The 15,330-nt window shown below is 39.5% G+C and overlaps 2 long non-coding RNA genes across 2 annotated transcripts; one reads left to right on the top strand and one right to left on the bottom strand.

Annotated features, from left to right (window-relative positions):
- Positions 1–2,173: 2,173 nt before the first annotated feature.
- On the bottom strand, positions 2,174–5,106 carry LOC134157811 (uncharacterized). The gene is made up of 3 exons (XR_009962476.1): positions 4,997–5,106; positions 3,902–4,141; positions 2,174–2,275 (listed from the first exon to the last, which is right to left on the bottom strand). It is a non-coding gene; the product is annotated as an uncharacterized LOC134157811 (long non-coding RNA).
- Positions 5,107–5,183: 77 nt separating this feature from the next.
- Positions 5,184–14,891, top strand: LOC134157810 (uncharacterized). Its single transcript, XR_009962475.1, has 3 exons — positions 5,184–5,264; positions 6,066–6,147; positions 14,512–14,891. It is a non-coding gene; the product is annotated as an uncharacterized LOC134157810 (long non-coding RNA).
- Positions 14,892–15,330: the final 439 nt, after the last annotated feature.

Genomic DNA, 15,330 nt, shown 5'->3' with positions numbered 1-15,330 from the left:
AAATAGAAACAATCTATCTGAAATAAAGTTTTTGTGTTATTATGGACTTACTGAAACAGTCTCAGTCTGAAAGTATAAGAGAGAAAGACAAAGGCTGAGACAATGTCATAGATGTTTTGTGGTTTCTGAAAAAAAAAAAAAAAGAAACAAAACAGAAGCTGAGTTTCTGCTGTCCATAACCTGTCTGCCTCTTTGGTGTCAGAAAAAAGGGTGAGAAAAAATTTCTTACAAACACTAAGGAATGTTTCGCAAGTTTGGATTTAGCATTCTGGGAAAGATATTTCAGATTCTTCTAGGCTGTGAAAGAGCTGACTTCCCCAAGGTTTACATCTTGTCTGTGTTATGGCATTGAAGAAAACTTATGAAATAACCGTAACTGGCTGTAAGTTATGGACTGGTCTGTCCTTTAATGAGTATCCCTACATGGGCCAAAGATAAGCTTATGACAGAAGATGTAGTCACACAGAAATCTGACTGAAAGGCCTCCCTCAGAAACACAATTTTAAACACATGAAGGGCCCAAAGAGAAAGCATGTAAATTTTCCTTCCTGACAATCTATTGCATTTGTGGAAGTAAGGCCAAAAGTCAGGAGATACCAAGGGAAGGACCGCCACGGTATTCCAGCCACGTACCTGTTAATTTGTCCTCCATGCCAGATGTAACAAAGCAGAATATGAACCATGTAAAACTGCCAGGCTTAGGAATCACAGCGTGCAGTTGAAGATATCTCTGTGCCTGGAAAAAAACAGAAAGTCGAGCATCTCTTTGGGTTTGACATCTTTGTTTCAAATAAACCCAAGTAATGTAGCTTGCGCCTGAAGCCATGATAAAGCTGAGGAAAGGCCCTCGCACAGGTAGTGAAAGTGGATGAAAAAGATTAATGGGCTTGATGACAGACTCCAACAAGCCTTGAATTTTTTTATTTATAAATTACCTGAAGAGGAAGCTCCTACACTACTGAATTGAATAGGAATTTTGTTACTGAATTCAAATTAATGCAGATTCTCATCCATTTGGCATGTGTCTGTGCTATCACTGACCTAAAACTGACATGTTTGTTTGAATACAGTGAAACTCTGCAGTTTAACATCTGCCAAATCCCATAGCATAAATGAAACACTGGAGCTGGTTTTAAAAAATGGTAAGAGGTAAGTACTGTATTTTTAGAAACAGTTATTTCTGTCTGCCACCTTCTTAATACATTGCTAGTTCCCAGAATAGGGAATTCCTTTTCTCATTACCATAACATTGTTCTTTAACTCTACTTAATATGTAGAGAGAAGCAGCAATAGGTTAATATTACTTTCTTGACACAATAATGCATCAGAGCAGAAGCAATTGGGGAAGAGTTACGAATACAAAGTAGAATAGCAGTTAGTAGGTAACTCATCTAAGGCTGTCTTTTTTAATTCAACTGCATTATTGAGAACAGGAGAGGAAAATACCTGTTAATATTCAGTCTGGTTAATATTTATATCCTACTGTATAGTCCATTGGCATGAAAGATCTCTGCATTCTACCAGATGTTATCGGAGCAATCCTAGAAGGTAAACAAATTGACTCAGAGATCATATACATACTTAGACACACAAATCTTGGAAAAGAAACAAATTCAGTATGTTTCTATCTTAGATGAAATGCTTATCATCTTTCCTTTGTACGTCTCTGAGCCTGTTTGGGGATGGGATCTGATTACTGCATGATACGAAGGAAAGCTGATGTGCTATTATATGCTATGCTGCGGCCACGATAGTCAAGTCAGTGCCATCTTCTTATGTAGAGAAGACCTTCTCTCTCCTACAAAGAAATCTTTACATTTCATCAGCTGCCACTGAATTTTTCAAAATCAGTTGCAACTAATTGAATGTTTGGAACAGGAAGCCAAAAACAGTACCTGTGAGACCTTTGAGTCCTTTTCTGCTTCTCAGGAGCATTAACTTATGTAACCACAGATGATGGATTAAATGTTAGCACTGTTAACTGTTTTGCTGGCAGAAAAGTTGGAACAGCAGAATTGCAGTGGTGTGTCTTGTGGAGGTACCTCGTTTTATCAGTACCAGGGCTTTGTTCCTTCCCACTCCTCAGGCTGGAGCTCTGAATGACAAGGTTTAGCTACCTTGACCTCTCTTCTGTGTTGAGATTACTGCAGGAGCTGCAGTTTTTTCTGCTCATCTTGATGGTTTAGGAACTTCCATTTTCTCTTGTTCTGTGCCTCAGATTTGTTTAATTCTAGAAAATGTTACAGATTTTGTGCCAGGAAAGTCACAAAATCCCCTGCAAAAAAAAAAAGGAGCAGAGGAAAGCAAAAACATTATAATTACTCTGTATTGTCCTGCCAGTGCTTTCAGGAAAAGAGATTCCAGATGTCTGTTTGACCATCTACCCATTCAACTCAAAAGTGAGGGGTTTTTGTTTTGTTTTGCACATGGAAGATTTCCATAAATTACATTTTTCTTTAGATTAAAGACAAGTTGATCAATATCTGCTTGATAATGCAACAAAAATACTGTGAATTATCTTACTCATGATCACTAGAACATCTAGGGGGAGATTCAAAGTGTCGCAGAGCTCCAGGTATGACCAAGAGCCCAAGGCTTCATTCCTCTTTTTAACCCACATAATTTCCAGAGATTTTATTCTTTATGCTTCCATCCAATCCAGCTGCAGACTCAGCACTTTATCCCTGTAATATGACATATCATTTCAGAGGCCTAACGAATCAGTACGGTAAGATCATACTGTAATCATGTTACAGGATAAACTTTTCTTTAGAGAATATCTGAAAGCAAAAAAGAGAAGTAAGGTTTACTCTTCAATTAGCTACAAAAAGTATGTCAAAAGCCAAAAGAGTAAAAACCTTCACTCTGCAATAAATCGTGATAAATGGCTTACAAAAGCTATGAACTCATTTTCATGATGTCTATAGGCTCTGCTTTTAAAATTTACCTTAGAAACAAGTTGAAGGAGAATGAATGCTCATGGCTTTTAAGGGGAATGTGAACCTTTCCTCTCTAAATTGCTGCATTATTGGTTTTAATTCTGCTCAGCTTGGTAAAGACTAAAAGTCATTACTAGTGGAATACCCTCGGTAGACATCTATGAACCTTATTTAGTGAACCTGAAATTCAGTCAAGGTTCAGCACCTACCCAGCCAAACTAATGAACTTGCTCAAGTACTAGTGAAGAATATATTGCTTTCACTCAATCCTATGTGAAAATTGTCAATTTTGCTTTGATTTTGATGTCCTCTGGAGGCACAAATAGTCGAAACAGGTCAACAGAAGTTAGGGAGAAAAATAATTCTTCCTATATCTAATGCTGGTGTCATTCATATGTGCTCAACAAAAAAAGAGACCACAGTTTGATATTTTTCAGAGACCAGATAACTGAATTAGTAGCCAACTCCTGCTGTGAACAAGTGACAACATCATAACATATGCACTCAAAACTAGCACAGGCTGACGCTCTGAAGAACAAAAACAAACAAAAAAATTAAGGCTCCTGTGAGCAGGGACTTCCAAAAATCTGCTCAGCACTTTAAAAGGGCATCTTTGTCTACCAGCCTCTAGTCCAAACTGAATCTTTCATCCACATTTAAAACTTTTAGATAGGAAGCCAACAACAAAAGCAGTGACAGACTCATAACTGCAATGATATTAATGTATATAGGATAATAACTATATTGATTAATCCATCCTGATACCTTTGGGTAAATCAGTTTCTTGGCTAAATACACACAGACACCCTGAGTTGAAGCTATCAACTAAGAATAGAACTTTTTGGAAATCAACTTGTTTTCAACAGTATCCTTGCAGAGAAGATGGAAAGGATATTCACTTTTCTTGCAGAGAAGGAAAATGAAAGCATTCTTTATATTCATGGTTTTCCCAGATTACTAACCTTTGCAGCTGTGAGTTTCCAAATTTGTCTGGAAATGTAAAAAAAAAAACAGATTAAAAAATAATTAAAAAAAAAATCCATCCAAAATTTTCTGTTTTTTATTTGGAACACCTTGTTTTCAGCAATATGCTGCTGAATCCACAGTTTGTTTCTGAAGAAACCATGTTTGAGGTCCTGCTGAACTTCTGTATGGACCAATGGCTCCTGGATCTTGGTAAAAGGATAATGTTTCTATCAGATCTATTTAGAATTAGAGACATGGATGGCTTCTGCATGTCCTTACTGCCATTAACATCCTACTCCACTTTACTACCACTCCCAGTTTAGAAAGTGACAAGAACGTAATTTTTCTTCACAGATATGGGAATCTATAGTCTGGGGGGAATTTTGCTTGTAAGTGTGTGTATAATCTTTATTATAGTATACATTTGTTTTAATATAATAAATGAGATATACGTGTGTGCAAGTGTATTTTTTTTTATTTAAATACAAAAAATACAAATTAAAAACAAAAACCAAGCAAGTAAAACGAAAATCCCTAGCAGGAGAAGGGGAGGGAAACAGTTTCCTTTCTTGATATCAACTCTGTAATATTACTGCTTCAACTGCTAAATGTTTTTTTTCATTTCCCAGGGGCATAGCAACTTCCATTTCTTCAAGCAGCTCCATTTCTGTCTCACTTCCTAAATCAGAAGTTCAGTGTAGGTCATTCTTCTTGTCATCACCCTTCTATGACTTCCCACCCCCTTCTACGATTTCCCACCCCCTTCTACATCAAGTTCACAATCCTCATCCCCAGGGCACAAACTACAATCTGTTAACATCCAAATTCTCATTCCCACTTTCTCTGTTTATTTTAAATTCCTTCCACAAAAATAGCTCTCCTTTACCATTTTGTCTGGTAATTTTCACACTTCACCATGTCTGGGTAGAAACACTCCATGTAAACAGACTACACACTCTATAGCATGTGACAGATCTTAAATAAGCATGCTTGTAGTTTTAGTAATGCAGAATTCCACTCCTGTGCCAGAAGTAGGAGGTCCAGTGACTCTTAACACTGGTTCTCAGGATTTATAACAAATAAAATTGTACCCTGTGGTCCCAGCTCATTCCCTCTCTTTGCAGCATCATGTGGATAACGGAGTCCTTTCTGGGAGAGCAATGAGGTGGGTAGCCACATGCCATATCAACCAGCAGAGAAAAATATGCACAACATAGCAGATTATTCACAAGAAGTCCACAATGCTTTGAGGGTATCCTGGTTATTCAGGGATAGATTGCACAACAGCAGCTGTGCTGCACCATCCCTCCAGTTCTGGCTGTAAACAAGTACGGACATTCAGCAAAGCAGGAGCTCTGTGTGAGTCTGCATATATACATAGCATGACTGTGGGCAAGCCTGCAAAAAACTGCTGGGTTTTAAGCATCACTTTCAATTCATTCAGAAAACTGCTGCCAAATGGGATGTGTACTGCTCTGCGACTTTCCAGGTCGATTATTTGCTGCAAGGAATAGAAGGGCAGGCATGTTAACCAGGCATGTTAACCATTTGTTACCATATGCATTATGTAGGTTGTTATAATAATGTGCCATCCTTCCATTACAAAGTGCTACAGTGACTGCACTTTCTATTCTAAACGTTCAACACAAGTAATTCCATCCAGGCCCCATATAATGCTCCATCTAATCCTATATCCACTTTCCTGCGAAAGTCATTGCTTCATTGTTTTGCTCACACAGGTGTTTGACACATTATGTGATTATGATGGACTCTTCATTACTGACAATTTGTGGGGTTTAACTGTTCATGGTTGAAGTCTACATCTTAGGGCAAGCAGATGGGCTGCAGATGGTTGATATGCTGCACTGAATTTAATAGTTGCTGCAGAAGAAACTGGCATGCTAGCTTGCATCATGGTGGGAGTTTTGACTGATACCTTAAGCATCAGGAAGCAACCTAAAAAAACCTCCTGTGATGTAGAAAGCTAAAGAAGCTGTGTTTCAGTAAAATTTTAGATTGTTTTAAAGTGGAAGACTCCCTCAGAATATCTTGTTACTGTTGCTTAACTAAAACAGCATATGATTCATTATATTTATATAGATCATTTATACTACCTAATCAAAGTCAGAATGCTTATAATGACTAGATCTCACACTTCAGGTGCTGATGCTTGCTCTTTCCACAAACCAGCAGACAACTTGGATAGACAGCCAGCTGAGAGACCAAAGCAGCGTCTTAGGAGGTGAGTAAAGAAAGATTTGAAGGATGGAAAACACTGTTTCCTTCCATTCTGTTTGGAAACTGCATTTCTCCAAAGTGAGTATTACCCAAAAAACCTCCTATAAATCAGAACCATGATAAATTGGAAGAGAAATGAAAAAACAAACACACAAACCCAAAAAAACACCCCACTGTGTTGAAATCCTGATCCACCTACAAAAATAAGTGAAAGTTTTTTCTCAAGAGGGCACTCCTGGTGCTTGTTCTAACTATTTGCTACAAAGCCAGAATTTCCCCTTGTATTTCCACCTTCTTATCCTCACAAATGCTTGAGGGATATCAGCAACAGCATGGAAAAAGATTATTTGAATATTCTTCCCTTTAGGAATGATCATTTTCTACTGCACAGCCTTGGCTTTGCCACAATTCACTTTATGTCATGTCAAGATTTATCACATCAGGATTCCTTCTAACGGAGAAGGAAGGTAATCCCACAAAAGATCCAAATAAAATTCACACCTCCAGTGAAATCAAGACCTCCCACATGCCTGCTGAATCCCCTGCTGCAAGAAAGCAACCTTTCCTTCCCATTCCTTGGAACATATTTCATGTTGTATTTTCCGTTTCCAACCTCTCTCCAATCAGCAATTCCCATCCATCTGTCAATTCTCTTTAACATGGATTTCCATCCACCGTAACGCTTCCAGGAAACAACAAAAGTTCCTAGATGTGCTGAAAACAATTAGGCCACCCTTACCAGATGCATGAGTGCAGGGTGAAGAGAATATGCTTCTGAGTACAGACCCACTACCAGTACATGTTTCTAGCTGAGCACACCTGAGGTACTCAGGTTGTGATTCCTCAGCGGTAGAATTGCTAGAAGGGTCTAACATTGCCACATAAAAAGTGTTTCTTCCCTTTAGGAGCTTTCCTCTGTTCAGGAGGACAGTTGTGCTCTACCACCTTATTTACATCCTTGCTCTCCTTCTGTGTCACACATCCATCAGAAACAGCATTTTAGACAATGCAAATGTACATCGCCTTTATCTTTTTCTCTACACATGTCAAACTATGTCATCCACTTTAGCAACAAAGAAGGAAAAAAACACAAAACTTGTTCTATGAGTGTCTCAAACATATTCTGCTCCTTCCCCCATATTGAACAAACTGGTCAATCCTCACATAAAGGAGAAACACAACACTAAGAAAAAAGAACTATCTAGTAGCATTATTTCCAAGATCAGAAAACTATTTCCAGTGGCAGCACACTAAACAATTAAGAGATGTAACTGTCAGCCTCACATTTCACTTGAAAATGTTCTGGTAGGAGTGCACAAGGCCTTTAGTAACAGCACAGTTGTTTGCATTTATCTCTCCTAAGAAAATTCCATTTAGTGACAGTATCTGGTATCTAACCAGCTCTTGTCTTTCATCCAGTTTTCCTGTTGGACCCAGCAAGCTGCCTGTGGTCACAGAGGCTCCATTGGGCTACAAGCCAGAACCCTTGCTCACCTCTGACTTCCTCCATGCTTTGCAAACCTTGACATGCCAAACCCTCCATGTTAAAACACTCATCTGGCTCACAGGCTGGGTACAACTTTTTTTTTCTCTCTCTTTCTCCATTTAAATCTGGGGCAGACATGAGTCTTTGTTTCAACCAGGTTATTTTAATAGAGAACAACGGTCTTTCCAAGACCATACATCATCCACATCAAAGCCAATTAGGGCCCAGATGTTATTGATACGGATTTCCAGCAAAACCAATCAGAGGTGAGAGTGCTGAACAGCTTCTTAGAACCATGTGCTTGAATGTTAAATCTATAGCTTCAGGCTCTCCATGACCTTCAAAACAAAAGCGTGGGGGTGAGATCTCTAGTACCATTAATATATTTTGTCCAAGGCATACTCCTTGTGTGTCCAAGTTAAGTCAATACATGTACAACACACACCTACATGTGTTTTATGTGTGTACATTTAAACTATATTCCAGAACACAACTGTGTGAATGGAAAAAGAAAGCAAAGCTCCCATAACATGAAATGTAGCAGTTCTACCCTCCAATTTGGCCTCTGTTTATTAAATTGTTAGGCAGTAATCTTATAGTGGAACATATTACATAAATGCCTATGTAGTGTTCAAGTTTCTATTTTAATGGGAGCTAAAGGAATCATAACTAGAAAATTTTGACTCTTACAAAGGAATAGCCAGGACCTGTTGGTTTGAGATTAATATTTCATTTATATTCCATCTTCCCTAACTATACCACAGTTTTTTTCATAAATACATGCATATACAGACCTCCAGTAAACTTTAAAATCTCTATGTTCCATTATAAAATGGTAAGCTCAAAAACAACACGTCAAACGAATGAAATGAAACTTGTTTTTCTGTGACACCTTTTATACTCCAAGTATCCTAGAGCACTTAAAATAAATTATTTGGAAACTGTTAGTGCAGTCATGCAGCAGTTACTAGTTCAAACTCAGGCCTGGATGTCAGAACGTATTTTGGTAAAAGGAGGAAAGTACTAACCAAAACCAGAATTTTCTTCCTCATTCTTTCCACAGCTTCCGTTAGCTCTTTCAATCTCACCTGGTGTAAGCAGAAGAGTTCAGTCTGGTACCTTATGTTGCCAGTTATTCACCACTGATTTAAAAACTCTTCTAAGCCATGTGCACAGAGATGCTCGCAGAGACTTCTATACACACAAATGTTTAAAAGGCGAATCAGTGCAAACATTTCCACACCTTAATTTCTACCATGAGACCAGATAATTTGCTGTCCTGGTCAATAGTATAATGCTCACTAAAAAACATGAGATTACAAGAATCTGTCCCCAGCAGACTTTCAGCCCCCTACATGTCCAGTTAGTGGCATTTCATATCAAAAAATCACCAAACTTTGAGTTGGTCTCTTGGGCTTCTCCTGCCTGCTGTGTTAGCCTAGGCTGAGAAATACTAATTCCTTCATCACTTTTGCCTGCAGGAATTATTTGCAACTCCCAATAACTTCCACAGGAGTTATACCCATGTACATAAAACCAGTTCTGGACTCTTGACTGTCTTGCTAAATAGTTTTCTCTAGCTGTGCAAAATCTAGTGCATTTATTTGTAGGTCAGAGTTCTCAGTCTATCTAAATATCCATTTCCAAGCAATTGATACAGAAAAGAGAGCAGGAACAGCAAGCGCTAAATATAGAGATATTTCAGAAAGTGGTAAGTTTTCCCAGGAATAACTTCCAGAAGTTGAAGGGCAAGACAAGAGCATGGTAGAGTTTCCTCTTTACCTACCTTCCAGAACGTACAGTTTCGTATACGTCAGGGCTCATGCGGCTTGTCTGGTTTTTCCCATTCTTTCAGAATTAATATCCTTCATTAGACTAAAACTCAGCTAAAAAAGAATGACAGATTTAAAAATGCCTCCTGGGGCCAAAACACCAGAGCAATTGTCAAACCATACAGTGGACTCTAATAGAAGTCCTGATATCCGACCAGTAGCAGGCAGATGGTGGAAAGGAAAACAGTGGAGGACACACTGCAGAAAAATAAACGAGGGAAATGTTTTAACCAGTGTAAATTCACTGACTTTGAACCAAAGATCCAAGGTAACACCAAGGTAAATTGGAGGAAATAAGGAGACAGATTACATGAAGACTATCTGATGACTGGAGAAATAGGCTGAGTCTCTCATTCCTCTTACTACTGTTTTAAAGACCTCTGGGCTGGGAAATTGTAGAAGGTAAGAAAGATTTTTCAGCAGGGCCACCAATACCAGTAGAAGAGCAAGCACAGCACTTGACCTCACCACATGCTAGGAATATGTTATTATTATGAGTCATGTTCCACTGCAATTCAGACAAGAAATAGGAGCAATCAGGTAAGCAGTGAAGTAAGGGCCACTAGTATGCAAGCAGAAGAAACAAACACTAAGGAGCTGCAAGAATGGGGGATGTACTGTCTGCCCCTCTTTTCACCGACCCATGTGCTTCCTTCTGCTGTGGGGCCGCTGTAGCCAGCACATGCTGAATCTTACATGACCCTTTGCAAAGCAGCACCTTGAAGAACTCTGAATCATCAATGAAAAAAAACAAACCTTTCTTCCAGTCTTTATTTTTAGCCGTGCTTGTGCCCTTCACCCAGCCACTGTGTGAATAACAACAGCTGAAGAGTCACGCTAAATGGCAGGTTGCTATCTGTCAGAAACGTGACAGAATTGTTCATCACCTTGCCAAAAGTAAAAGAAAAAAATCTTTGAATAATTCATTGAAGGGTTCAACCAACTGCCCAGTGTCCCTGCACTCTCTTGTCCCCTGTCCTTAGCTGAGTAAGGAGAGTCCTCTGTGATTCCTTCTCATACCCTGCCAGCAGCAAGCCCTGCTTGCAAGCTGAATTGACTTGACTGTAGTAATAATGTTCTGCTGAGACAAGAACGATGATCAGCACAACAGCATTGTTAAAAATGTTATAGGTTTCATAAAAACAATCACAGCAGCTATAAAACGGTAGGTGATCATGGCTGCTGCACGGCTCTCATCATAACTTAGCTTGACTTGTCTGGATGGAGAAACAAATTATAGACAATTCCCTTTTCTTTCCTTCATTACTGTGCAAAGTGATACAATGTCTCTGCTCCCTGCTAGACCTCTATTGCTATAAAGATAGAACAATGATTTTTAAAAGACAGAAGATGAGATCTGAGGTTGAAAACTGTGTGCATAGCATTACAAGGTCTGTTAAAAAGCAGACTAAGTAATACCAAGCAAATTGCTAAGGTTCATGAGAATCAGCAATGACACTCTGTATAGCTCAGCCGTAAGTGGGGAATGGATCGAACAGCTCCATTTAAGACTCAACATCTGTGTTTCTTCTCTAGATAAGACTCTTTCTGTAAAATAACTGATAGTTCAGGATCAGGTCCTGAATGTATGTTGTCTAAAAGGCTTATGCTGATATGCAAACATCATTTTAATTCTCTCTCATGCCATGCACCTGTTTTCACTGCATGAGGCAAACACAGTACTGAGAAGGTCAGGCATTCAAGCAAGATTCTGCTTGACTTGGGTCAGAAATTTGAGTGATAGTGTCAGACAACTGAGAGAGCTTTCAGTTCAGAGTGATGCAAGACTCTTTAGCAATGCCTGTTCAGGAGAGAGGATTTGTCTGCTGCTGTGAGGGCTGTGCACATAACTGGTTTTCAGAGGGCTATCCAAAAAGCAATACACTTTGCTCTTTATCAAATCAGATTTCATTTGTTTGCATTTTCGTTTTCCTTGCTGTAATTAAAAGCTCGGGAAAAAAGATCAGTGTGTTAAATGGCACAGTCCAAGATGTCCAAAACTAAATATGCTGACATGGATGAACTGTGTAAAAGGCAAAGGAAGTGCACAGCAATGTTTACAAAGCAAGAGCAAGAAAATGCCCTTCATTTCTATCCACAGTGAAGGAGCATTTGGCTCAGTTTTTTTCTCCTGCTTGAAAAGACTTGAGTGAAAGCTTCAGCTGATGCAAGTGGGGGTTAACCACCAGGCTACAGCACAGGGTGAGAAAGAAGAAAGGCATTAGCCTTGAACCTCCCTTCTTACAAATCTCTACTTTGTGTAAATAATATAATAATAATTGGAGAAGTATCATCTATTCAGTGTCCCAAATCCACTCACCCCCAGACTTGGCTTCCCTCCTAATTAAAGCAAGTTTACAATGAATGGGCTTTTCCTTTTAAATTATTGAGAACATTCATTCATTTTTTCCATCTTCTACACTTGGTTTTCTAACTTCTGAGTTACATAAAACCCTAAATATTAAAGCCTTATTGATCTAACAAAAACATTTGACCATACCAACTTCACAAGGAGCCAGTTAAAGATGTGATATATTATGAGAAAAGATAAAGTTATTCAGAAATGAAAAATGCATATGTAAATGTTATCTGTGGCAGATGGAGAAACACAACCAAAGCACAAAATAATACTCAGAATAGAAGTATGTGTTACAAAAAGAGGAGGGTGTTTTTTCTCCTTAAATTCTCAATGTGTAAAGTCAAGTACTATTACTATAGTAAGAGATAATCATAAAAGCCTCAGATAGAGGGAAAGAACAAGTAATAAGGTTTAGAGCTTTCTATATTCTACATGCAGTAATTCAGGTAAGCTAGGATTCCTGAATATAGAGACTTTGAAACCAAAGCCTTATCTTGTTGGGAAGTAGTGAGTCATGATTTTCAAATGACAGCAAGCTGCAGTGTCTAGCTCTGATGGCTCACAAGACAGTAAATCTCAGACCTGCCACTGATTCAGATACAAGTATTTTCAGTTCTGGGCCTTTGGGAGGGATATCCGGATATGCTGACATCACTATGGAAGATGCTATAGAAGAAAACACGCAAAATTGAAAATCCACACTTGGACAAGGACGAGAAACATCTTTTTGTGGTCTGCTGTTTTAACCACAACCTATTGCAATGATGCCTATTTGAGAGAGAAACATCTCTGACGGTGTATTAATAAAGAGGTTTATAAGCTCAATTGGATGGCATAGGTATCACAAAGACAAGCATGACTGTCTGTTATGCCATATGCTGTTATAACAGTGATTTCAAAAGCACCTTCATGATGAAAAGCATTAGCATCTAAACTATTTTGTAAAGTAACCATGAGACTTTAGGAAAGGGAACTCAGAACTGTTTATCATTCACCCCCACACACGGCCTTAGAATCTGGTGTAAAATGTTACAATGTCATATGAAACACTACCCCACCTTCAAAACTGAGCTAGCTGAGCCTTCTCAAGAGATGTTTTAACATGATTTGCTATATTCTTCTACAGAATGAATCCTTTGTAATAGTGATTTCACAGTTCGCTGCCCCTGCATTGATTCTCCCCAAACGCATCCTGATTCTCTGAATGTGAAAGCCTGCTACACCATGTGGCAGCCTTTTTGTCATTGGTACACAATATACAGATAGGCTTTGCAAAAGACACAATAGGACAGGGCAAACCATAGGGTAAGGGAGCAGACTGAAGCAATTAAAAGTGTTCAAAGCTTCAAAGTCTTGTTCTCAGCATTTCAGCATACCCTCGACCTTTGGAACACAGACTGCTGTTACATAACTGTGAACTTCAAAACCAAAAGAAAAGTAGCTGAAAAGCACAACTTATCTTGGAATGTGCCCTTACCACATAGATGGAGAAAGGTATCCCGAGCTGCACTGGGCAAAGCAATGCCAGCATGTTGAAGGTGGCAATCCTTCTCCTCTGCTCCACACTGGAGAGGCCACACCTGAAAGCCTGAGTTCAGTTTTGGGCTTTCCAGTACAAGAAAGGCATGTGTCTGGGACAGAGCTAATTTTCTTCCTAGTAGCTGGTACAGTGCTCTGATTTGGATTTAGCATGAGAATGGTTTTGCTAACATAGTGATGGCTTGGTTACTGCTAAGTAGGGCTTACCGTAATCAAGGACTTTTCAGTCTCTCCTTCTCTCCCAATGAGGAGGAGCACAAGAAACTAAGAGGGAGCAGAGACAGGACCCAAAGTAGCCAAAGGGATCCTCCACACCACCTAATATCATGCTCTATATATAAACTGGGGGAAGTTACCCAGAAGGGACCGATCACTGCTCAGGAATGTGCTGGGCATCAGTCAGCATTCGGTGAGCAATTGTATTGTGCATCACTTGTTTTTTCTTCAGTTTTATCCCCTTCTTCACCCCTTCCTTTTAATTATTATTACTGTATTTTACTTTATTTCAATTATTAAACCATTCTTAACCTACAGGTTTTACCATTTTCGAATTCTCCCCATTGCACAGGGAGAGGAGAGGAGAGGAGAGGAGAGGAGAGGAGAGGAGAGGAGAGGAGAGGAGAGGAGAGGAGAGGAGAGGAGAGGAGAGGAGAGGAGAGGAGAGGAGAGGAGAGGAGAGGAGAGGAGAGGAGAGGAGAGGAGAGGAGAGGAGAGGAGAGGAGAGGAGAGGAGAGGAGAAAGCAGCTGTGTGGTACCTAGTTGCCAGCTGGGTTAAACCACAACACACGGACATATTGGAGAGAGTACAACGAAGGACCACCAAAATGACAAAGGGACTGAAACATCTCTCGTGTAAGGAAATGCTGAGAGAGTTAGGACTGTTCAGCCTGGAGAAGGCTCAGGGAAATCTCATCAAAGTATATAAATACCTGAAAAGAGCGTGCAAAGAGGATGCCATTTATACCTAAAGGGCATAAAAAAGATGGTGCCAGGCTCTTTTCAGTGGTGCCCACTGAGAGAACAAGAAGCAAAGGGTACAAACTGAAATACAGATTGTGTTTCAGCACAAACCATAATGCTGAAACACAGTCTGAACATCAGAAAATACTTCTTTACTGTGAGGGTGACTGAAAGCAGTCACATGTTGCCTAGGTGGGTGGAGGTGGAGTCTTCATCTTTGGAGACACTGAAAAGCCATCTGAATGTGGTCCTGGGCAAGGGGCTGGAGCAGGGGGTTGGACCAGATGATCTCCAGAGGATCTTCCAATGTCAACTATTTTGTCATTCTTTTATTCTGTGAATTAGAAGAATGTTTCTGAAGGACAAATGTCCTCTCTTTCAGATATTTGTAAAGTTCCATTTTTATTCTGTATTAGGCTGCAACTATGATGCAAAAACTTGGGTGGTTTTTGTCATGGATATTTTTTACTTTTTTCCTCTAAATCTAGAAGCACATGTTTCCAGCCAACTTTCCTATTAACATCTCTATATTGAAAAGAGCAGAGAGTTGAACCTTTGTCTCTCATAACATTTTCTTTTAAACCAAATACACCTTTGTGAAACATTGTGACTGAACAAAAAAGGGCTCAGGCTTAGGACATCCATAGCGACTGTGGAAGCTTTTATTTCCAAGTCCTGCTTAGCAGTAAAACAGCAAAACGTCATCACAGCAGATGATGCGAGTTAGTGCCAAATACAAAATATAGTGAAATTCATTTGACTTTATTCTTCTAGAAAGCTTTCATCCTTGAAAAGGCCAAGGGTTACAGTGCTGTCCTACCTGCACATCCCAAATACTTGCACCACCACCCCACAGAGCAACGTGACGTACGCATCCCCACCCCTCCGCTGCAAATGTCCTGCTGCTGGGTCTGGAAAGAGGCTATGTATAACTGTATCTGGCACAGCTAAGGCTCACTCAAGACCTCTGCAAACTGCAGACAAGGACTTAAAGCCAGGTGACAGATGTCC

The sequence above is a fragment of the Pezoporus occidentalis genome, unplaced genomic scaffold (assembly GCF_034315485.1).
Source record: "Pezoporus occidentalis ecotype Australia unplaced genomic scaffold, CSIRO_AGI_Poc_V1 ctg120, whole genome shotgun sequence".
Lineage (NCBI taxonomy): Eukaryota > Metazoa > Chordata > Aves > Psittaciformes > Psittacidae > Pezoporus > Pezoporus occidentalis.
Note: the sequence above shows the minus strand (reverse complement) of the source record. Positions and strands in the feature narration are given on the sequence as shown.